Below are 23,938 nucleotides of genomic sequence, written 5' to 3' on the forward strand. Positions count from 1 at the left end.
TTAAAATAGGCTTCAATGAGAAGGTGACATCTGAGAAAAGACATACAGGACCTAGGTGAAAGTAGAAATAAGATGGAATTGTCCTCAGCTGAGATAAGGAAAGCTGAGTGTAAAGTAGACTTGAGGTATGAGATGGACATATCAGTTCTAGACAAGTTAAATTTTAGAAAGCTATCAAACATTTGAGAAGAAATGATGTTGAATAAGCAGTGAACTGTGTGAGTCAAAAGTTCAGCTGACAGTCTGCACAGTAGATAAAAATGTGTGAGTTATGGCCTATAGATGGTATTTAAAGCCGTGAGATTATAGGAGATCACTAAGCGGGTGAGTGCAGTTAGAGAACAAAGGGGACCAAAGTCCTAGGACTGATGTTTTACAACTTTAATAAGTTGGAGAGAAGAGGAACCAGCAGAGGTGACTGAGAAGAAGCAGCCGATGAGGTAGGAGGAGAAACAAGAGATTGAGTGACCTGGAAGCCAAGTGAAGAAAGCGTATTAAGGAGGAGAGCGTGGCCACTACTACAGATGGTCAAACAAGGTGAGAACTCAACGAGGCATTGGATTTAGCCACAGTGAGGTCATTGGTGGCTTGACAAGAACAGTCTTCACGAATTGTCAGGGGAGAAACCCTGATTGGAGTGGGTTTCAGAGAAGGAGGAGATTAACAGCAGCTCCTCTGAGTAGTTTTGTCCAAAGGTGAGAAAAAAATTAGATTGTATTTGGGGGAGTTTTTTTTAAAGCTGGGAAAATAAATACTGTATAATGATGGTGATGGTCAAGTAGATGTAAAAATGGATGATGTAGGGGAAAGGGGGACAGTTGCTAGAGTGATGTCTTTGAGGATAAATGAAGGGATTAACTTTATAGGGTGTGATGTTAAACATGTCACAAACATTTTCACACGCCTCCCTTTAAAAGAAGGTGCTAAATTTTCCCTCCCCCTGACTATGGGCTGGACTTAGTAACGGTTTTAACAAAGACAACGATGGTGTGTGACTTCTGAGACGAGGTCATAAAGACATTGTAGCCTCCCACTTGCCCTTCCTTGGATCTCTCACTTTGGGGGAACCCAGCGGCCACATTGTGAGGACTCTCAAGCAACGCTATGGACAGGCCCATGTGGTGAGGAGCTGAGGTCTCCAACCAACAGCCATGTGCGGGAGCCATCTTGGAAGCAGGTCCTCTAGAACCAGCTCAAGCTGACACCTGGACTACACCCTCATGAGAGGCTCTGAGCTAGAACTACCCAGCTGAGTGGTTTCTTAATTCCTGACCCACAGAAACTGTGAGATAATAAATGTTTATTGTTTTAAGCCACTAAGTTTTGGGGGTTGTGCAGCGAGATATGACTAACACAGATGGGAACCCAGAACAGTGCATTTATAGCCACAAGTAGGACGACAGAGTACGTGAGTACAGAGGTTGTGGCAGGTAAGCCGATGTGGAGTAAGGAATTTAGGAGCTTCTCGGAGAGCTTTCATGTTCTCAGTGACCTCGGGAGCAGGTGCAATGACCCTGTGAGTGAGCAGACTCCACAGCTGAGCATAAGGTTGGGACGGGAGGTGCTGGAGGCTTGAGGGAAAATGGAAAGTTGTGGAATGTTCGCATTGGGCAAGGATGAGGGCAGATAGAATGGACTGGGGAAGTGTAGTAGGATTGTAGGCTGTAATAAGGACACGGAGGGAGTCCTGCACGAAGTTATCAAATAAAATAAGGCCAGTCCATGTGGTTGCGTGTTCTGCTCCAGCCAGATTCAACTGCATTCATACAGAAGCACAGAGTAAGTGGAGAGTTGCATTGACCAGACGCGCAGTTTTGCCACACGAGTGCTGTGATGCAAAACAAGGCAGGGGGTTTGCAAGGGAGTGATTATAAAAATCAGGCTACTTGCCTACCTAAAAATCATTTCAGCCTTCTGCTTCTGAGAAGATGAAGTAGACATATTTTGCTGCTTTCCTTCCACCAAGTTGTTTTGTACCCAGTTCTTAATTTATCAAGTTGACTAAGGGGTCAGTGTCATTGAAAACAGTTTAATGTTACTCACAGTAGCAAGAGGCAGGGCTCAGCAGGCAGTGCCACAGGAGGAACACTAACTTTTGGTCAGGGAGCAGAATCAGGAACGAGGGGAGGGCCTAGGTCAGTAGCTGGTATTGGGGTTTCTGAGGCAGAGGCAGGATTGGCTAGTTGAAATGATTTCAGTGGGTTTTAGGCAATAGGGGTCGTCTCTAGTTGTCTGGCAACAGGCGCTGGGATGATTAAGGCAGAGGAATATTGCTTTCTGGGGTGTTCAAGCCAGGTGAGTTTCCTGGCTTTTCCCTTTGCCTCATTTATTCCAGACTCGAAGCTGGCATCTGGAAATGCCAACAGGAGCAGACAAGAAAGTCCCAACAAAACTCTGCTCTTTCTAGTAAAAGGGGAAGGAAAAGGGCAGTCAGTCTAGCAGGACAAAAACTTTTAGACAATGCCTACTTTACTCAAGCCAAACACCATAGTAACACAGCTGTGACTCTACCCCACCCACCACCAAAGGCCCTGGGGGACTCTCGACTTCCACCCTCACAAAGCTGTAACAAGGCAGCTCCCATCCCCACTGGGGTGGTGTCAGAGGAGGCCAAGCAGGGAGCCAGAACTTTCGTCTCCCCCGCCAGTAACGAGGCCCACTCTGCACAATGTCAGTGGAGACCTCTGGAACCCTGACTTCCAACTTTGCCCAGCAGTAATGCAGTGCCTCTCCCTCTCCTCATTGAAGAGGCCTCAGAGGAGCCTAATGGAGAGTCAGGAATTCCACTATCATTTAATAATAAGGAAGCTATTTCTCCGCAAATGTCAGTAGAGACCACATGGGGAGCCAGACTTCCCATTCCTTTGCCTGTCCAGCAATAATAAGTAGCCCCTTGCCCCAGGGTGGGCAACGTAAGCCCTAATATAGCATAATTACGTTAAATGCAAATGGTCTAAATATACCAATTAAAAGACAGAAATAGGCAGAGTAGATTAAAAACACAACCCAACATATGCTGTCTACACGGAACTCATTTCAAATACAAAACTATAGGCAGTAAAAATTAAACGGAAACAGATACACCAATCAGAGGAAATCAGGAGTAGCTATATTAATATCAGACAAAGTAGACTCCAAGGTAAAGAAAATTACCAGAGGAAGGGAGGGATATTATATAATGATAAAAGGATCAATCTACCAAGAAGACATAGCAATCCTAAGTATGTATGCACCAAACAAAAATATGCAAAATATATGAAACAAAACTGATACGACTGGAAGGAGAAACAGTCAAATCCACAATTATAGGTGGGGACTTTACTATACCTCTCAACAATTGATGGATAACCAGACAGGAAATAAGGATGGATACAGGAGAACTCTTAATAACATTATCACACAATAGGATTGAAGCAACATTTATAGAACACCCCACCCAACAATAGCAGTGTCCATGGGACATATACAGAGATAGATAATATCTTGGACCATAAAACAAATCTTAAATTTAATATAATTAAATTATACAGAGTGTGTGATTTTGACCATATTGGAATAAATATGGTAATCAATAAGAAAGATAACAGGAAAATCTCTAAACACTTGGAAACTAAACAACACACTTCTAAATAATCCATGGGTCAAAGAGGATGTCTCAAGGGAAATAAAAAAAAGAAAAATGTTGAACTGAATGAAAATGAAAATACAACATATAAAAATTTGTGGGATACAGTTAACGCAGTATTGAGAGGAAAATTTGTAACACTAAATGCATGTATTAAAAAAATGAAAAGTCTCAAACCTATAATCTAAGCTCACACTTAAGAATCTATAAAAAGGAGAGCAAAATTAACCCAAAGCAAAGAGAAGAAATAAAATAATAATGATTAGAGTAAAAATTAATAAAATTGAAAATAAAAACAGTAAAAAAAAATCAATGAAACAAAAAACTGTTTCTTTGAAAAGATCAATAAAATTGACAAACTTCTTGCAAAATTTTATCAAAAAAGAGAGAAAACACAAATTACCAGTATCAGGAAAGAAACACGGACATCACTACAGACCTTGCACACATCGAAAGGATAAGGAAATACTCTAAACAACTTTACACATGTAAATTTGACAACTTATACAAAATAAACCAATTCCTCGCAAACCACAAGCTACCACAACTTACCCAATGTGAAGTAGGTAATTTGAATAGCTATATAATTATTAAGGAAATTGAATTATAATTTTAAAACTTCCCAAGACAAAATCTCTAGGCCCAGATGGTTTCACCAGAGAACTCTACCATAGACTTAAAGAAAAGTTAGAAACCAATTCTACACATTCTCTTTCAGAAAATATAAGGAAAATTTTCCGAATACGTTTTTTTGAAACTAGTATTACTTTGATATCAATACCAGACAAAAACAGCACAAAAAAGGAAAATTACAGACCAATATCCTTCATGAATATAGACACAAAAATCCTTAAATAACCATTAGCAAGTAGAATTTAGCAACATATAAAAGAATTATACACTATGACCAAAATGAGATTTATTCTAGGGCACAATGCTGATTCCATTACTTGAAAATAAATCAATGTAAGTCACCATATTAACAGGCTGAAGAAGAAAATCATATCCTCTTATCCCTCAATGTAGAAAATGTATCAAACAAACTTCAACATAATTCATAATTAAAAAAAAAAAAATTCTCTCAGAAAAGCTGAAATCGAGAAGAACTACATTAACATGGTAAAGATCTTTAAAAATCTGTACTTAATAGTGAAAGACTGAATGCTTTCCCCCTATGACCAGGAACTAAACAAAGGTGTCCACACTCACGACTCTTATTCAACATCATGCTGGAAGTTCTAGCTGGTGCAACAAGTCAAGAAAAGGAGATCAAAGTCATAATATTGGAAAGAAAAAATAAAGCTGTTCCTACTTGCAGATGACATGATCTACTTAGAACATCCCAAGTAATCTACAAAAAAAAAATCTTCTTAGAACTAATAAGTCAGTTCAGCAACATTGCAAGATACAAAATAAGCATTCAAAAGTCTATTGTATTTTAATATACCAGCAATAAATCTGTGGACACTGCAATTAAAATTCCAATGCTATTTATAATTGTCCCAAAACAAAATTGAAATACTTCAATGTAAACCTAAGAAAACATGTATAGAACTTGTGTAGTTAAAAAGTACAAAATACTGATAAAAGAAATGAAAATAATAGATGGAAAGACATATAGTGTTTATAGATTGGAAGGCAACATATTAAAGATATCAATTCTCCCCATATTAATATACAGGTTTAACCTGATTTCTACCAAAATTCCAGCAAGGTTTTCTGTAGATATAGACAAGATTGTTCAAACATTTATATGAAAAAGAAAAGGAAATAGAATAGTTAAAATCATTTTGAAAAAGAAGAATAAAGTGGGAGGAATCAATCTACCCAATTTTAAGACTTGTTAGGTAGCTACAATAATTGACTATGTTGTATTAATAAAGAGATAGATACCTAGATCTGTGGAACAGAGTAGAGAATCCTGGAATAGACTCACACAAATATGCCCAGTTGATTTCTGACAAAGGTACAAAAGCAATTCAATGGAGAAAAGATGGTTGTTTCCAAAAGTAGAGCAGTTGGACATCCATAAGCCAAAAAATGAGCCTCAGCATAAACCTCAGTCCTTACACAAAAAGTAACTCAAAATGGGTAACAGATTTAAATGCAAAACATAAAATTATCATGATTTAAAACAAAAAAAAAAAAAAAACAAAAAAAAAACAGGAGAAAATCTTTAGGATCTTGGGCTGGACAAAGAATCATAAACTTGAAACCAAAAGCACTATCCATGAAAGGAAAAACTGATCGATAGGATTATCAAAATTAAAAAGTTTTGTTTTAGGAAAGACCTTGTTAAGAGATGGAAAGACAAGCTATAGAGTTGGGAACATATTCGTGAACCACATATCTGACAAAGGATTAGAATCCAGATTATACAAACTACTGTCTAGAAAAACCCAACAAACCATTGGGAACATGAGCAAAAGACATGAAGAGACATTTTTCTAAAGAAGATTGACAGGAGACCAAAAAACATAGAAAGAGATATTCAACATCATTAACTATTAGGGGACATCAATTAAAACCACAAGGAAATGCCTGTACATACCTATCAGAATGGCTAAAATAAAAAATAGTAACAACATCAAATTTTGGTGAGGAGAGAAATTGGATCACCCATACATTTCCTGGTGGGAATATAAAATGGTACAGCCACACTAGGAAACAGTTTGGCAGTTTTTTGAAAAACTAAATATGCAACTACCTGATGACCCATCAATTGTACTGCTGTGCATTTATCCCAGCAAAATGAAGACACAGAAAAACCTGACTGTTTATTGAAACGTTGTTTGTAAAAGCCCCAGACTAGAAACCCTGATGTTCTTTGATGGATGATAGGTTACCCTATGGTACCTACCACCAAGGAATATTACTCAGCAAAAACAAGCAATACACTATCGATACACACAGAAAACTGGATGGCTCTTCAGAGAATTATTATGCTGAGTGAAAAAAGCGATACGCTGTATGATTCCACTTATATAACATTCTTGAAGTGACAAAACTGTGAAAGTCGATTACAGAATAGTGGTTGCCAGGAGTTCAGGATGGAGGCGGAGGAGAAGGGAAGTGGGAAGTGGGTATAGCTATAAAGGGCAACATGAGGAATCCTTGTCATGATGAAAATGTTCTGAACTTTCACTCTATCCATGACAATATCCAGGCTGTGACATTGTTCAATAGATTGACACGATGTCACCAATTGGAGGGAATTGGGTAAAGCCTATGCAGGACCTCTGTATTATTTCTTACATATGAATTTACATTTACCTCTCAAAATAAAATGTTGAATTTTAAGAATTACTGATTCACTTCCTGTTGCTTTTAAAATAAAATGCAAATGTCTTATTGTGATCTAAAGGGGTCCGTTTGATTCTGTCCTCTGCTTAACCTTTCAATCTTTGTCACATTCCTGTTTTCTTCCTAATTCGAGCCACGTGACCATTTTTGCTCTCTAATTACCTGGAACTCTTTTCTACCCTTGGTCCTTTGCATTTGCTGTTTCCTCTGCCTAGAAATGCTCTCCAGCTCTTTGCATCGGTCCTCCTTCTGATCCTACAGGTCTCAGCTCAAAGTCCCCCTGCTCAGAGAATCTGCCTGTCACCCGCAAAGCACATGTGCAGTGACAGTGAGGGACGGCAGTCAAGCCCTGCAGCAAGGCTGCCTGAGGCTGAATCTGTGATTCAGCACCAGCACCCAATAGCTGTAAGACCTTGGGCACCACACTTCACATCTGCATCTGTTTCCCCATCTCCACAATGGGCAGGTCCTGTTAGTTCTCCCTTCACAAAGCTGTTCTAAGCATTAAACGGGTTAACATAGACAAATATTTTAAATTAACACCGGCAGTGCAGTAAAGCCTGCATAGGTATCATTTGTTAGTCTCTAAAAAGTCTCCCCTAGTTACTCTATCTCACTGGTTCTCCGAGCGCAGTCCTAGAGAAGCAGCATCCCCATCACCTTGGAACGTGTGAGAAATGCAAATTTGCAGGCCCCATGCCAGACCACTGAAACTCTGGGAGTGGCCCCAGCAATCTGCTTTAACAAGCCCTCCAGTCCTCTGCACCTCAAGTGTGAGCCACTTGGTTTAACTCATCTCTCCGTTTACTTCCATAACGTCAAGATCATAGTTCGACATCGATTTATTTTACATGATTAATGCCAGTCTCTCCCATCAGACCAAACATTCCAGGAGGGTGAACTTGTCAATCTTGTTCACTACTGTACCCCCCCAACTGCTGGTATAATGTCTGGCACAATGCAAGCACTGAGAAAATATTAATGAATACATGAATGAATGAACTTGGCCAAGGTCATGTATTTAAATAACTGAATTGATTGCTGTTGGCTGCAGGCTGGGCTTGCTGCCTCTGACGTCCGGTGCCACCCTAATTCCTCGTCTGTACTCAGCAGCCTCAAGGTTCTCATATGGCGCTGTCCAAGATGAAAGTCCCCGGCGTGTGAAAAGCCTGTTGTCCAAACTGCATTGTAAATGCAAATATGACCATGGTAGAGCCTCTTCCCATAGTACTGAGTTGGGCATTTTGTTGTTGTGCTTGTGATTGTCAGTGGCAACAGCTCACCCTCTAGCTGTGACTCTTAGTGGCTATGGCTGGTGACGAGTCCCCTTCTCTCCAGGCCCCTACCTTACATCTCAGTTTGGAGGAAGCCTTTTTTCTCCTTGGGTTTGAGTGGAGAGGAGATTCAGCGCACTCCTGCCCACAGCCCTTCCCATGATGCTCGCCTCTCCGCTCCCCGCCCACGTCTCCTCTGTGGACAGGTTTCCTCCTCGGTTCCTCACGGCCTGGGCCTTAGTGCTCAGCAGCCAGGCAATCCCCTCTACAGGCCCATTCCTTGAATAACCCTCCCTACGCCACAGCAGGCTTTCCAATTGAGACCTTTTTGCTGGCACATCTACCTCAGTGCCCCAAAGAAACCTCAGTGCAGCTTGTCCCAAACTAAATGACCTGTCTCTCCTGTCCCTCTTCCTTGTCACTCTTATAAGTCTTACCCTGGCTAGTGGCATTGCCATCTACCCCGTCACCCAAGGTAGACATCTGGGAGCCATTCTTTGTCCCTCCCTTTATCTCACTTCCTGTACCTCACTGGTGTCCTAGTCCTTGAAATTCTACCCCCTTATCATGCCTCACATGACTCCCCGAACCCCCTGCAGTGCCACTCAGGGTTGCTACATTGTTGTACTGTGTGATAGCCCCGCTTCAGAGCGCCAAGCATCTCACCTCCACGGTTTAACCATCTAACTAGTAGCTTTGTTGCTGGATTTATATTTCTATACATCCTCTGCACAGCTATAATACAATTAAATAATTCTTCAAAATTCAAATTTAGCCTCTTTTGCTCTATTGCTTAAAATTCCTTCAAAGGTGCCATGTTACAGAATATGGTAGAAATCCCTTGGCATGCTATACTAGGCCCTTCATTACCAATCCAGAAATCTTGATTTCTATACGTTGCTTCAAAACCTGTACAACCTCCCTCCCAACCCTACTGGCAGCCTCAGCTTTTCAAAGTCCTTTTTTTTTTAAATCATACCCTCTTCTCAGATACCCAGGTAGAAATGAACACGCTCTCCGTGAAGCCCATCAGTATCAGTCAGGTTTTGCTGTGGGAACAACTGTAAAACAGAGTAACGAGCACTCACTCTTGCTCATTTACAGGCGTGCTGAGAGATTGGCTGCAGCTCTGCTCTAGGCTGTATGTTGACTTCGGGCTTGCTCCCACATGACTCTTCAGGCTGCAGGCGCAGCTGTCCCCTGGGACATGCTCGTCTTGCAGCAGATACCAGAAGAGCAAGTTAGAGGCCTAGCTGAAACACATGGTTGCATTTAAAGCTTCTGCTCACTTGCGACATACGTCATGCCTGCTCACATTTCATTGACTAAAGCGAGTTGCATGGCCAAGCCATGTAGGCAGGTTTACCCCTTCAGGAGAAGGACAGAATGAATATCTGGGAAGAATCATGTAACTTAGCCACTACCCAACACCTGGTACATACTTTCAGTACAGCTCAAAGAATCCTATCTTTGTTTAGCTATCTTCCTCCTCTACGCTTTAAACTCCTGCAGGTAAGATCTGATTTGCTCTTTTATACCCTGCCAGCACTTAGGACAGTGGCTAAAATGGGTAAATAAATTAATGGTTGACCCCACAATTCCATATGGAAAATGCAGAAAGAAGACTGACTTTGTTGAAGATGATGAGTTCAGTACCATCCTCACAGGCTTAGGGCATGGAGCTGTCATTTTTAATCCAGTTACTAAGCACTAATGTGTTCTGAGTTCTATACCATCAACTTAGAATCACTGTTTTGGAAAAGAGCTAATAAGCTTAAAAGTCTGTAAAGTTTTTAAAAATAGACTTTACTTTTTAGAGAAGTTTTAGGTTCACAGCCAAATTGAGTGGAAAGTACAGCGGTTTCCCATGTATTCCCTGCAACTATCCATGCACGGCCTCCCCCATTATCTGCATTCCCCACCTGAGCGCTACCTTTGTTACAACTGATGAACCTGCATTGACACGTCATTGTCACCCAAAGTCCACAGTGTACATTAGGGTTCACACTTGGTGCTGTATATTCTATGGGCTAAATGTATAATGATATGTATCCACCGTTATAGTACCATAAATAGTAGTTTATCGTGCAAAGAATCCTTTGTGCTCTATTTATTCATCCCTTCCTCCCAACCCCGGGCAACCACTGATCTTTTTAGTTTCCATAGGGTTGCCTTTTTCAGATGCCATGTAGTTGGAACCACATAACCTGCAACCTTTTCAGATTGGCTTCTCTCACTTACTGATATGCAGTTAAGTTCCTCCGTGTCTTTTCATGGCTTGATAGCTCATTTCTCTTTAATGCTGAATAGTATTCCATGGTCTGGATGTACCAAATGTATTTATCCATTTGCCTACTGAAGAACAGCTGGGTTGTTTCCAGGTTTTGACAATTTTAAATAAAGCCACTATAAACATTTATGTGTAGGCTTATGTGTGAACATAAGTTTTTAACTCCTTTGTGTAAATTCCAATGAATGTGATTGCTGGATCACATGGTAAAATTATGTTTAGTTTTGTAAGAACCCCACAAACTGTCTTCCAAAGTGTCTGTACCGTTTTGCATCCCCACCAGCAACGGATGAGAGTTTCTGTTGCTCCACATCCTTGCTAGCATTTGGTGTTGACATATTTCAGATTTTGGCCATTCTAACAGGTCTGTAGTGGTATTTTATTGTTGTTTTAATTTGTATTTCTCTGATGACATATGATGTAGAGAATCTTTTCATATGCTTATTTGCCATCTGTATATCTTCTTTGGTGAAGTGTCTGTTAAGGTCTTTGGTCCATTTTTTAATTGGTTGCTTATTTTCTTAGTGTTGTCTTGCCTGTAATTTTTTGATTGACTAATTATCTTGATCTTAAATTTTCTCAAATCTTAAATATAAACACCAATAATTTTAGAGCTGGCTTTCTTTCTTCTAAAAGCTGTGATTGAGGAAAACTAACTAAGTAATTGTAAAATATAGTTAACCACAGAATTTAAAAATAATAGAAAGGGAGAATGGAAAGCTAGATGAAAGCAGAGATTTTTGGCTCCAGAACATCCTTGAACCTCTGAAAATGCAAAATGTTGAGTGTGTACGCATGTGCACTTGTCTAGAGAAATAGTTTTGCATTAGAATCTTAAAGGGGTTTGTAAATCACAAAAGGTTAAATAAACCCATTGTTACCAAAAGATTGAAGAACCGCCATTTTTATTTATTCCCAGATGATAGTATCAGCAATCATTTATTAGATTTTTATTTTGCAGTTGGCACTGTTCTAAGCAATTTTGTAGATGTTCTCATTTAATTTTCAAAACAGCTTATTAATATCTTTAATTTCCAAATGTGGAGACTCAGATTTGGAGAAGTACTCTCGTTCCACACCCTGTGCCTAGTCAGTGGCAGAGAGAGATGCCCAAAGCTGCCCTCTTAACAATGGTGCTGTAATTTCTCCAGTTGTCAATGTAATTCTACCTAACTCCTTTGTCTTTCTTAATAATTTTGGCTAAAAAATAGCTTTTAAATTTAGCTCCTTGGCAGTCACAAACTGGCCTGCTCCCAGATTTCTGGCAGGGCAACGCAGTTTGCATGTCATAAATATAACTGAAGACATAACTAGACACTTAGATACATTTTCATTATTGTGCAATCTTACTAATGGATTGGCCTCAGATTCCAAGTAGAAAAGTTGTGGTGCCTCACCTAATTGGCAGGCACTTTCCGAGTCTCGTTGAACTATTGAATTCTCCTCATTAGGTTAATGAAAAGCAAATTTGCAGTCTCTCTGCTAATGTAAGGCATTCTAGCAGCAGTGATAAATTTGTTTGAAATTTATCTATCAGTTCTTGTTTAAATAGCTGCAAACCTCCAGAAATGGTCCTGCATATTGTGGGAATTCACTTGCTGAAGATAACACTGACAATCTATCCTATTTCCAGAGATCCTCTTCCAGAGAAGTATTTAAATGAGGACATTAAATTGATTGTACCAAATGTGGTGAGTGATGGGCCATATTGTGTGTGCACCGGGATGGGTGTTGGGTTTATGATCTGCCTGAACTTTGTGATAAATCAGTGGTTGGCACTTTAGCGGGAGAGTTCAGCTCTCCACTCACCTTTTATCTTGGAGTGGTTACTGTGCACATTTGGCATTTAGATTTGCAAAGTGTCTTTGTCCTCCAAATGTCACCGTGGATGCACGCATATTTTATGATTGCTAGTTCAAAGGTGGAGAGACTGGCAGGGCTACAGAGGGTGCAGTGGCTAACCAAGTGCTGGGGCACCTCTGAAGCAGTCGTGTGGTCATGTGTTCCTCTGACATTACTGTCTTCATATGTCTCTTTTATTTGTTCCCTTCTCCCTTTTCCCTTTTCTGTTTTTCACCTTTCATGCTTCCCAGGAATAACCCACACATAATGACTTACATTACTGGAAGCAGCACACAGCACAGTGCTAAAGAGAAGAAACTCTGGAGTCAAACAGACCCCCCCCCCCCCCCCCGGCTGAAATGACCTTGGACAATAAACTCAACTGTAAACCGGGGCTAATAAAATATTTCTTACAGCACTGGTATGAGGATTTTGATTTACTTAGACCATAAATGTATAATGTCTGTGCTAACAGGAGAGACGACTGAGGTCTGGAGCAAGCTGGGGTGTCTCCAGGGGCCCAGAGACACTTCACTTGGCTGCAAAGAATGACAGGCTTTGGATAAGCAGACAGGAAAGGGAAGGAACTGGGTGACTGAGGTGGTCTTAAACAGGTCCGCAGATTCTTGGATACGTCTTCCATGAAAGAAAAGTCTAATTCTCCTCCCCTTGAATGTGGGCTGGCCTTGGTGTCTTGTTTCTAGTAAGTAGAATGTGGTATAAGTGAAACTGCATGACTTCTGTTACTAAATTAGGAAATGTGATGCAGTGTGTCTCTTGCTCTAATTATCTATCTATCTATCTATCTATCTATCTATCTATCTATCTATCTATCTATCTATCTGTATTTAGGTTAATGAAAAGAATTAGAATCCTGAGCTACCTTGTAGGAAGTCAGGCTACCCTGAAGCTTCAATGGGACCACGTGGGGAAACCACATAGAGTTGGAGATACATGCCCAAGGATCCCCAGCTGTTCAAGTCTTCCCATCTCTGACATCAGATATGTGAATCCTCAGAAAATTCCAGTCCCAGCCACCATCTGATAGTAATTGTGTGAGACTTTGAGTCATAACTGCCTCGCTAAGTCCAATCAACCACTAGAACCCTAGAAAATAATGATAAGGTGTTGTTATTTTAAGCAACTAAATTTGGGAGTAATTTGTTACCCATAGTAACTGGGACAATAACCAAAGGCATCAGAGCACTTATGAACCAAAGCAAATTTACAAATTAACAAAACTATAAAAAAAAAAAAAAAACTGTAAATAACAAAATTATAAAACTAGTGATTTTCAGCTCAGTTTAATTTATTTTGATGGATGATGTTTTGAAGTAGCCGAATGGATGCGTACGTCATTAAAAGGTGACTGCTGCAGTGTAAGCTTTCACGTAGCATATTGATACCTATGGGCCATGTGATGACTCAGCACTCCCACCACACTGCTCCATCCCAACTACCAGGAATCCTTTGTTATGCTGTGCTCAGCAAAGTCTGGCCTTCACGTAGTGCCAGCATATTACTGTGTCCTGATCCTGCCTCTGTTCTTTTCACATACGTCCATAGCAACTAAAGTCGTTCTTTATGGTGCTAGTGTGTTCCTAAATGCAGATATTGGCAATCCTGAGTGAATTCACTCAGTCATTAAGGGGTCATCCAAAGAGCCCAGAATTTAAAAAAAATTATTGATTTTTAGATTAACATGAAAATGTAAATACAAAATTTAAAAACTCTTGTAGGGAATTATCAACCACATGGAAGGTTTTAGACACCTTGGCTGGACTGGAAGAGAGCGAAGGATGGAGGGAAGGAGGGAGGGAGAAAAGGAGGGAGGGAGGAAAGAAAAGAGGGAGAGAGGGAGGAAGAGAGAAGAGGAGAGAGAGGAGGGAGAGAGAGAGAGGGAGAGAGAGAGAGACCAGGTAGTTCTAAGCAGAAAGTGTAGCTGACCGGAGTGGAGTGGAGCTAGGGACGACCCTAAAAGCCAGCATCTAGAGTCTAAACTATTAACTTGTAGTCATTATTGGTTCTTGAGTAGGAGAGTAACATGATGAAAGGTCCATTTCAAGGTGCACCTCCCAGTTGTATGTGTATATGAATTAGACAGAGGTGAGGCTGGAGTCAGGAAGACTGGGTAACAGTCTCTTCGACTATACTCATCCTAGCACTCAAAAAAGTCAGTGTTCACCAAGTTCTCATTGAATATGTGGTACTCCGCTGGATTCTTTGAAAAATCCAGTAGAGGTTGTGAATTGGATTTCATTTCAGCACTCGGGTTTATGGTGTCTTTCTTTCCACTCCTGCTCATCACTGATAAATGATACAACCTTGGCCCAACCATTCATGTCCCAGCACCTCTGAGCCTTTATCAACCAAACGAGGGATAATGATATATACATTCTCCCTGTGTTATAAATATTAAATATTGGCTACATGAGATCTTCAAGAAGCTTCAAGCCCTCACAGACTAGAGTGAGTTTATACTCTTTGGAGTACATTTTAGCGTCAAATCCTACTTATAAGAGAGCATTTGAACTGTTGTAAAAAAAAAAAAGAGAGACGATGTTTATTTTTTATTGCACAAACTATATTGTAAGAGCACGAATAGAAATTTTGAAAATGAGTAAAAGCCCTCAGTATTCCGCAGCTACCAAATATAAACTTTCTATTTTCCATATTTCTTGCTAGCTCTTATTCATATACATTCATACGCTTACAAGGCATAATATAGATGTATTGTTATGTTTTGCTTTTTTCACATGAACATTACCATTTTCATGTTATTCTGTACTGTTCATAATTAGAATTTTATAATAGCACATCAAATTGATACACCACAGTTAACTAACCTCTATATTGCTGGAAGCACAGCTGTACGTGTAACGTGTTTTCTCTGTTCCTTCAAGCATGGAAGAGGAAAACAAAGTCGATTATAAAGTACCAGGAATGTAATTATTGGGGCAAAGAGAATTAATATTTTTGTTTCTTTTGAAATAATTGATTGAGCTCTTTCAAAATTGGGAGATAGTACGTGTTTTAGAAAGGCAAACTTGGGAGTCGGGTTGAAAAGGCTGCACAAACAGGCAAATCCCTTCATTGAAATTCTTCATTTCTGACGCTTGGTTTTCTCTCTCTTGGTGGCAGGAAAAAAAGTGAGAGTTGCTTTCCAAGTCCACTCTGAAGAGTCTTTTGAGGAGTATTACTTGGAAATAAGGGCTTGTTGACTGAGTTAAGCAAACAGGTGATAGAATTAGCCCCAACAGAGGTACGACTTAAGAGTAAATGCTGCCTTAGCCCCACAGTGACATCAGAAGACGTCAGTCTGAGAAAATCTTCAATCCCAGTCAAACGAGGTTAAACTAGTGTATTAACTTGCAGGTAGTTCTCCGATTTAGGAATGACCCGAGGTTTATCTGCCCGCTTGCATTAATCATGTGAGGACAGCTGCTGGAAGCGCGGTGCTGGAACCCAGGGTGCCCGTTCCCTCGGAGAGCAAGTAAACAAGGTTACCAGTGCCAAGGAACAAGCTTCGGCAGGAGCAATACTATCCCGCTCCCCTAAACTTTAATTTCTTTTTAAACAGTCACATTCTTGGAGATTAGGAGCTGTGATTTGGGGCTCACAAAGTCTGAAACTTTGATAGTCCAAACTCCCTGAACTCTGTCACACAGACGCTGGAACTGCCATCAGAGAATTCAAATGAGATCATGATGCAGCAAATTCTCTTCTGTGTGCCATGGTCCCAGTACTTACTGAGCTGTTTTGTAATCAGAATACATATTAACTCTGCTGCATTCCAAGCCGAGTTAGGTAATACGGAAACAACGACAGTCACTAAAAGCTAGATCAAGCCAGGTAAATGATAAAGGCATTTCAGTTTTGTCATTTGCTTTTGGTGGGCATGTGGAAATGTCTGCTTGGAGGAAGAAGCAGACAGGCACATCCACTTTCTAAATACTGATTCTCAACCTTGGCTGACTTCAGAATTCCCCAAATTACAGAAAACTAGGCACGACCCACATCAATTGAATTTGAAATTTCTGTGTGTTTGTGGGTGGGGGTGAGGGGACTTCTGGAATGTTGAATCCTGAACCAGAATTGAGTATCACTTTCTCACACTATAGCACAAAGTCTCAGATGTGGATTCAATATAATTAGTGCTGATTGTTACCTAAATGTATGTGTTGTTGGTTTAATGCCATCAACATCATTATTATTCACAGAAGTCCTGCCAATTGCATTCTTAGCACTAGCTCCTTATCTGCAGCATCCAAGGTTTATGTCTCCAAAAGTTTCTCCCAAACCACAATGTAAATTTGGACAGGCACAACCTATAATCTCATCTACAGCACTAGATACAGTATCATTAAATTACCTCGAAAATTCTGATTCCTCAGTGGATAAGGGAAAAGCACAATTTTTGCCAAAGATGGAGGCCAAATGTAGAGCTCCCACAGCTCAGCGAGGCTCCAGAAAAAGTGGATAGGAAGACTTCAGAAATCATACGTATTAGAATGGAAGGCACCACAGTACCTCTTCATCTTATGGGTGAGAGAATTGAGAACCAAGAGGTTGGAACTTGTTCAAAGTCACACACAGCCAGTGAGTGGAACAGTCGGGTCAGGACCTCAAGCCTCCCAGTTCCCTTACCCACATGCTGGGAAGAGGATGGGGCACTTGAAAGGAAAGCAGACCTGGGGACGCTCTCTCTCTTCACCAGAGCAGCTTTGCTGAAATCTGTTTTACGTAAGAGGCTTTTAGAAAGTGTTGAAAACCACTACAGTGTACTAAAGCATACGCATGGTTCTGGTTTCAGTCACCATGTTTTTTTTGCAGGTTCTGCTAATCCAGCAGCGCTTGTTTACAGAGCATTTACCAGAGAAGTTTCCAGTTCTTTAAAACAGAACACACACTCCTCTAGTGATTCCACCAAATCCTGCTGGTAGAGACCAGTTGCTCCTTTTCACTTAATCCTTTTCACTTGCAAAAGGGCCAAAGATCATTGGGTCCTGGACATTTTGAAATGTAAGAAGTTAACCTTCATCGGCCTCTGAGCAAGAGCACATTTCTAGGTTCACAACAAACACCCCTGATTTTTTACTGTATGATCTCAACAAAACTTGCTTTTCAGATTACACAGATAGGCAAACTTCTAGCCATAACCTTTCTGAAAATAAAAACAATAGCAGTTTTCTATGTGCTCATGAAGTCTGCAAGGATGATATCATTTAATTCTCACAACAACCCAGTTATATTAGCTCCATTTTACTGATGAAATAATTGAGAGGCTAGGCTCTTTGCCTAGGCTGAATATCTAACCAGGACGGTTGAACACAGATCGCTCTTATTCCAAAGCTGAGTTCTTAATCACTAAGACCAAAGCATGACCCCTCATAAACAATTATCCTAAATTCATTTTTTTTTTGGCCGAGACATATAAAAATCACTATATTATCTTTTTAGCTCATGTTCAAATAAAGACATTTTGCCCCACCTCTTGTTTATCTGAAAAAACAAGCATGGGGAATTATTTCAGGAACAGCTAGAATTGCCATGAGCCTACAACAGATGGAAGTTGCACTCAGAGTATATTAAAGTGGTAAGGCCACTCGGATGTGGGTTACTCAGATGTGGGTTACCACCCACATCTGCTATATTATTTACTCAATATCATATGCGCTGGGCTAGGCACTGCAGTTACAAATGATCTCAACAAAACTTGAGTGAAAGTGAAATAAGAATGGCCTTTCTGCCTTGGGGCAACTCATCGTCTAGTAGGGAAACCAGACTTATAATTATTATAAATTTCAATATAATATGACAAGGACTCAATGTAATATGACAAGGCATGTTTTGAACACAGAGATGAGCCAATGAATCCAGCCTGTGAGGAATGGATGGTCTACCTCAAGGGCATGACCTATACCCAAATGTTAAATCTGGAAGGAGGGGGGCGGGGGGAGCGAGTCAGACTGAGAAAACGTTGAAGAGCAGGTGGGGAAGGGCATTACAGACAGAAGAAATAACACAAAGGGTAGAGCAAAACCTAGAATAACATAGGGGGTGCCAGGGGACTGTGGAATGTGAAAGTGTGAGGCAGGACAGAGGTTGGGGAGCTCACAGGTCGCCTTAAGTGTTTTGCTGAGTTTGGAATTCTTTGTAGACGTTGGGAAATCATTTAAGAGTTTTAAGTTCATAAGTGACATGATTAGATTTGCATTTTAGATCAATCACCCTGACTGGTGATCAGCTTCCGCCTGCTATCACCAGTGCAAAAATTTCATACGTGCGACATTCTCCCATGAGTTTACCGGTGGTTATGAGCAAACCCCAAAAAGGATAAACCCAAAAGAAATCCAAGCCAAGACACATCAGAATTATACTGCTGACAACTACAGACAAAGAAAAACAATCTTGACATCATAGAAAAATGACACTGTATTTATAGGGAAAAAGCAACTAGAATAACAGTGGATTTCTTAGCGGAAATAACAAAGGCCAGAAGAAAGTGGTACTAATGCTGTTTTTTAAATGCTGAAAGAAAAGAACTGTCATCCAGAATCCTAAACCTAGCGGAAATATTATTTCTAAATTTGACTGTATCACAGTTAAAAACTTTTGTTCTATGAAAGGTCTTATTGAGAGTGTGAAAAGACAAGCTACAGAGTGGAGAACAGATTTGTAAACCACACATCTGACAAAGAACAAGTATCTAGAATATATAAATAACTCGAGGTTTGAATTTTAAAAAAAACCATCCAATTAGGACACAGGCAAAAGACATGGAAAGACATTTCACTGAAGAAGATAATTCAGATGGCAGCTAAGCACATGAAAAGGTGATCAACATCATTAGTCATGGGGAAATGCCTGTACACACCTACTGAAATGTCTAAAATAAAAAATAGTGACAACACCAAATGCTGGTGAAGCTGCCCAGAGACTGGCTCATTCACACATTGCTGGTTAGAATGTACGCCGGTACAGCCATCCTGGAAAAACAGTTGTTTCAAGAGGAGATGGGTGAAAGAGAAGTGGGTATGTCTGGGGAAACTCAGCAGGAGGGATCCTTGCAGTGAGGGGGCTGTTCTGTGTCTTGGCTCGGTCATTGTCCCTGCCCTGGCTGTGATATAGTCCTACAGTTTTATAAGATGTTACCATCAGGGGAAACTGGGTAAAGGGCATGTGGGGTCTCTAGTATTTCTTACAACTGCATGTGAATCTGCAATTATCTCAACATTTAATTTAAAACTCAGTTTGTCCTTGAAATGCCAGGACTGTGTAACGTTCATGGTCCTACCTGAAAAAGAGTTTCTGTGACTAGATCAGTTGGGCAGACACTGAGATAAAGCTTACCGGGTTTCTGTACTACAGGACTCCTCAGAGGCCTGCATTTGCATTTTCTATCATAAGTAATGTGGTCTCGTGTCAGAAGACTTCCTAATGAGGCTGCTGCGAGGATTAAACAAGTGATCCATGTAAAAGAGTATATAATACCTGACACAAATGCTAAGGCGATCGCTATTATTGTGTTCACCCTTTATCATAAATTTATCACACTGGTATTATTACATAAATGTTTAAAAATACAGGGATTGAGGCTTAGAGAAGTTAAATAATTTAAAAAGACACAACAAGCAAGAGGCAGAGCCAGGATTTGATCTCAGATCAGACTCCCAAACACCTGCTATTAATTTTGATGCAATAGTCTCTCAAAAAGTATGATTAAAAAAAAAAAAAAGCCAAAATTAAAAGGTAAGGAACAAACTAGGAAAGTATTTACAATTATATCACTTTCAAAAATATCATTTAGTACTATATAAAGGGACATCATAAATCAATAATAAAACTTCCTAATAGAACAATGGGCAAATTATCAATACACCAATTCATAGTAGTGCCCAAAGAACATGTAAAAGGGTTCAGACTCAAACTATAAGGCAAAAACACCTTTAAGTTAAATAAATAAATTGCTACTTTTTTCCCCAAAGTGAGAAAATTTTGCATCCACTCATATAATGGCTGTGGTGAAACAGGCACTTTCAAACAGCTGTTGTCATCATTTCTAGCATAACTTTGGTGGCAGGGAATTTGCCTTAAAACACTTATCTTTTGACCTAGCTTTTTAATTTTTAGAAATTAATATTAATTAACAATTTTAGAAAATGAATCAGATACATAAACAAAGATTTATGGTCAAGGATGTTTATTATACCACTACTTATATGAGCAAAAATGTGAGAAAAACTTTAATATCTGTCATAGGGGATGATTAAAAAATTATTAATAATCATATTTTTAAAGAATAATGATATGGGAAAATGCATATATTTTTACATGAAAAAATCAGGAAACCTCCAATTTTAGAAAAGCAAAGTGTGTGTGTGTGTGTGTGTGTGTGTGTGTGTGTGTGTGTGTGTTTGAAGAAAATATATCAAAAGATCAAGGATTTCTCTCTCTGGGCTGAGGATATCATGAACAATGCTCATTTTCTTTACTATGATTTCCAAAATTTCCACAATAAAATTCAGGAAAAAATAGTTATAATCTACTTCCCACAGTTGCTTAAATTCAAGACTTTTTTGAGGTGAACACCATCAAGCCCATGTTTTAATCAATATCTTACAGTTGGAGCCTGGAATACTCTAAAGAAAAGTTGGAAGAACTTGTGTCAGGGTGTTATATTCCCAGGGTCATGTCAGAGGTGACAAGTGGGAAAAGAAAGTAAGACATCAGCAGAAATTCTCTTCCATACACAGATATTAGTCAGCAGCCAGGATGAAATGAGAGAGGACTCATATTTGGCTCCCCCCACACATGCCTTCCCAGCTCCTTCTGTTCACTTTATCACTAACAGACTCTGCAATTCCACGGGCGCCAGGTTAGAGGTGTGTGCTGAATACCAAATGACTGTCAAAAGTTAGTGTTTGTCAATTTGCTGAAAGTAAGAATAAAATAGAATGGTATCGACGACATTATTTGACAGCCTCGCACATAGTTGTTTATACCAAACATTACTTAGACCTTTTAAAGTGTGGGGGTGCTATGCTTTTTAATGTGCTGTGTAATTGCCCGGTACATTGTGTGTGTTACAGCTTATTTAGTGATTGCCGTCTAATAGGCATATTAAACTTAACTTGTCTACCGATCTCTGGGTTTCTTCTGCCAAATCTGTTCTCCCAGTTTTCATCATCTCATTAAAAGGCACTACCAGTAACCATTTGTTTAACTTCCAGTCTCCAGGTTGTTCTTGCTTCTTCATTTTCCTACAGGTCTGACCCCTCCTGGTATCAACTCTGCTCCCAAAATATACGAGTAGTCTGAATCCATCCACTTCTCTCTATCCACATTATAACCCACTAGGCCAAGCATCTGGACCGATACATATTTCCTTCTAAACAGGTCTCCCTGCTTCCATCCCACCCCTTATAATCTCTGCCTGGCAACACAAGTGATGTTTTACAGTGTAAATCAGGTCATATCAGGCTTTTATTTAGAGCCTGTCAATGGCCTTCCACAACACTTAGAATAAAATCCAAACTCCTGATCTTAGCTTCAGGCTTTGCTTGACCTGACCCTGCCAACCTGTCTGATTTCACCATGTGCCACTCTCCCCACCTTGCTCACTTCCATGGTCTTCTTACTGGTTCCCGTGATGCCTAGCTTGCTCCCACTGTGGGGCCTTTGATATAAAACATAGATATTCTCTTATTAATCCGTTGAGTAACAAACACTGTAAATTACAGATAGATGATAGATATAGATAGATGATTGATAGATAGATAGATAGATAGATAGATAGATAGATAGATAGATAGATAGATACATTCCAAAAAAGCATTTCAAACACCACTAGACTATTTTGGGGTGAAATGTATTAATATCTAAGAGCCAGTGACCGTTCACTTTTAATAGGTGCTCCTGTTTTGTCACAAGGGGATTACACTAAGTGCAATGGGATGGGAGAGAGAAAGAATTCGACAGTGCGGGACAGGACTGGGGGTAGAGGCAAGCCCAGTGGCACGGATTGGGTAGATGTGCGAAGCATGGCAAAGGGTGATGTAGGAATGGGTGGTGGCTTCAGGAACCGTTGTCCGTGAACTGCAGTCTCCAGGCAATTTGATTAAATTGCCGGTAGAACTCTGGTTCCGGGAGAAATGGCAAGACAAGTGAAACCCCAAAGAAGCAGAAACTGCATGTGAGGCAGGTTATTGAAACAGGAACTCAGAGTCAAGGAACAAGGAGGGTCTCTGTACTTAGAGCTGAGGTGCCAGACGAGCCTGGGTCTGGAGATAAAGGCTGGAGACCAGTTTTCTGCCTGGATCCCCCGCTGAGCTGGCTGGCAGGCAGCCAGCTGTGTGACTTTGTGTGTGTTTCAGCAATTTTAATGCATTCAAGAATATTTAATAGAACAAAATAAAAAGTATCCCAGTCAACGGAAGCCTGTGGTCAAGAGAAATAGAAACATAACTGGCCCTAGTGCCCTAAAGCTTGCGCTTAAAGGGAGAAGAGACAAAATGACTTCCTGGAGACTTCACATCAAGTGCCGAGTGGACTAAAAACACCTCAGAATTTCACTTTTCGATATATATGACCGTCTAGAATCATCCCATAAAGCCAACAGCTATAGGCTCCTCTTAGAAAAAGCAATCCTCGTACCTGTGGATCCACATGCAAACGAGGGCAGCCTCCTGCATGGCCACTGTCAGGAAGGCAGAGGTGGGTCCCCAGACAGGCTATGGCCTCACTGGGGACACCCTCAGTGCCCTCACTGACCCCAGGGCATGATGCTGGGCAAGCTTCCTTTCAGCCCTTCTTCCCGAGGTCTGCATAGATCCTGGAGCAGCGTTCTCCACTCTGACTGTTGAATAAAATCACCTGGAGAACTGCAGTAACTACCAAAGCCTGACTGAATCTCACACTTCCTGAGTCTGTTATAATTGGCCTGAGGTGCAGGCCTGGGGCTCTTTAAAAGCTCCTAGAACTTTTTAAAGCTCCCAGGTGGGTCTAATGTGCAGCTCAGGCTGAGAACCTTGGCTCAGGAGCTGACTGACCACAAACGGTGTCAGCTCTGGGGGAAGGGAGGCTGAGGGTACCTGGAAACCAGGTAGAATTGGGTCAATTCTATCGATTGGCAGCACAAATGGCTATGAATCTATCAGACCTGCTTTTTGTTGTCCTGTTAGATCAAGTGCCAGCTCAAATAACTTTCATGTGTCTTGGCATTATCAGTGAATCATTTTTAAAATTTTACCCAGATTTTATTTCATTATTTACAAGATGAAGGATTACTCCTCATTCACATGGGAGAATAAGAGGCTCTTAAGCTCAGGGTTATGGCTGGGGGCCAACATGGGGCACTCATTGTTTTGTCTGAAGCAGTTGCTTAGTGATGGCTAAAGCAGGCTCCATAATCAGACAGACCTAGGTTCAAATCCCAGCTTTGCCACTTCTGAAATCTGCAAATGAGAAGTGAGATTTAGAGTAGCACCGGCCTGATGCGGTCTTTGTAAAAATTAATGAGCTTCTCTATGTAAAGTCCACGGCCTGGTAACTATAATAGCCTATAGTAAAATATTCCATTTTCATCTCTGCTACTTAGCACTA

The 23,938-nt window shown here is 40.4% G+C and overlaps 1 long non-coding RNA gene across 1 annotated transcript in view; it reads right to left on the reverse strand.

Annotated features, from left to right (window-relative positions):
• Positions 1-23,285, reverse strand: part of LOC148758330 (uncharacterized) — a 60,164-nt gene extending 36,879 nt beyond the window's left edge. Inside the window, exon 1 of the long non-coding RNA XR_016020978.1 lies at positions 22,991-23,285. This is a non-coding gene — a long non-coding RNA (uncharacterized LOC148758330). The remainder of the gene's footprint in view (positions 1-22,990) is intronic.
• Between the last annotated feature and the right edge of the window lie 653 nt (positions 23,286-23,938).

Source organism: Rhinolophus sinicus, chromosome 4 (assembly GCF_057876585.1).
Source record: "Rhinolophus sinicus isolate RSI-liver-muscle chromosome 4, RSI-T2T, whole genome shotgun sequence".
Lineage (NCBI taxonomy): Eukaryota > Metazoa > Chordata > Mammalia > Chiroptera > Rhinolophidae > Rhinolophus > Rhinolophus sinicus.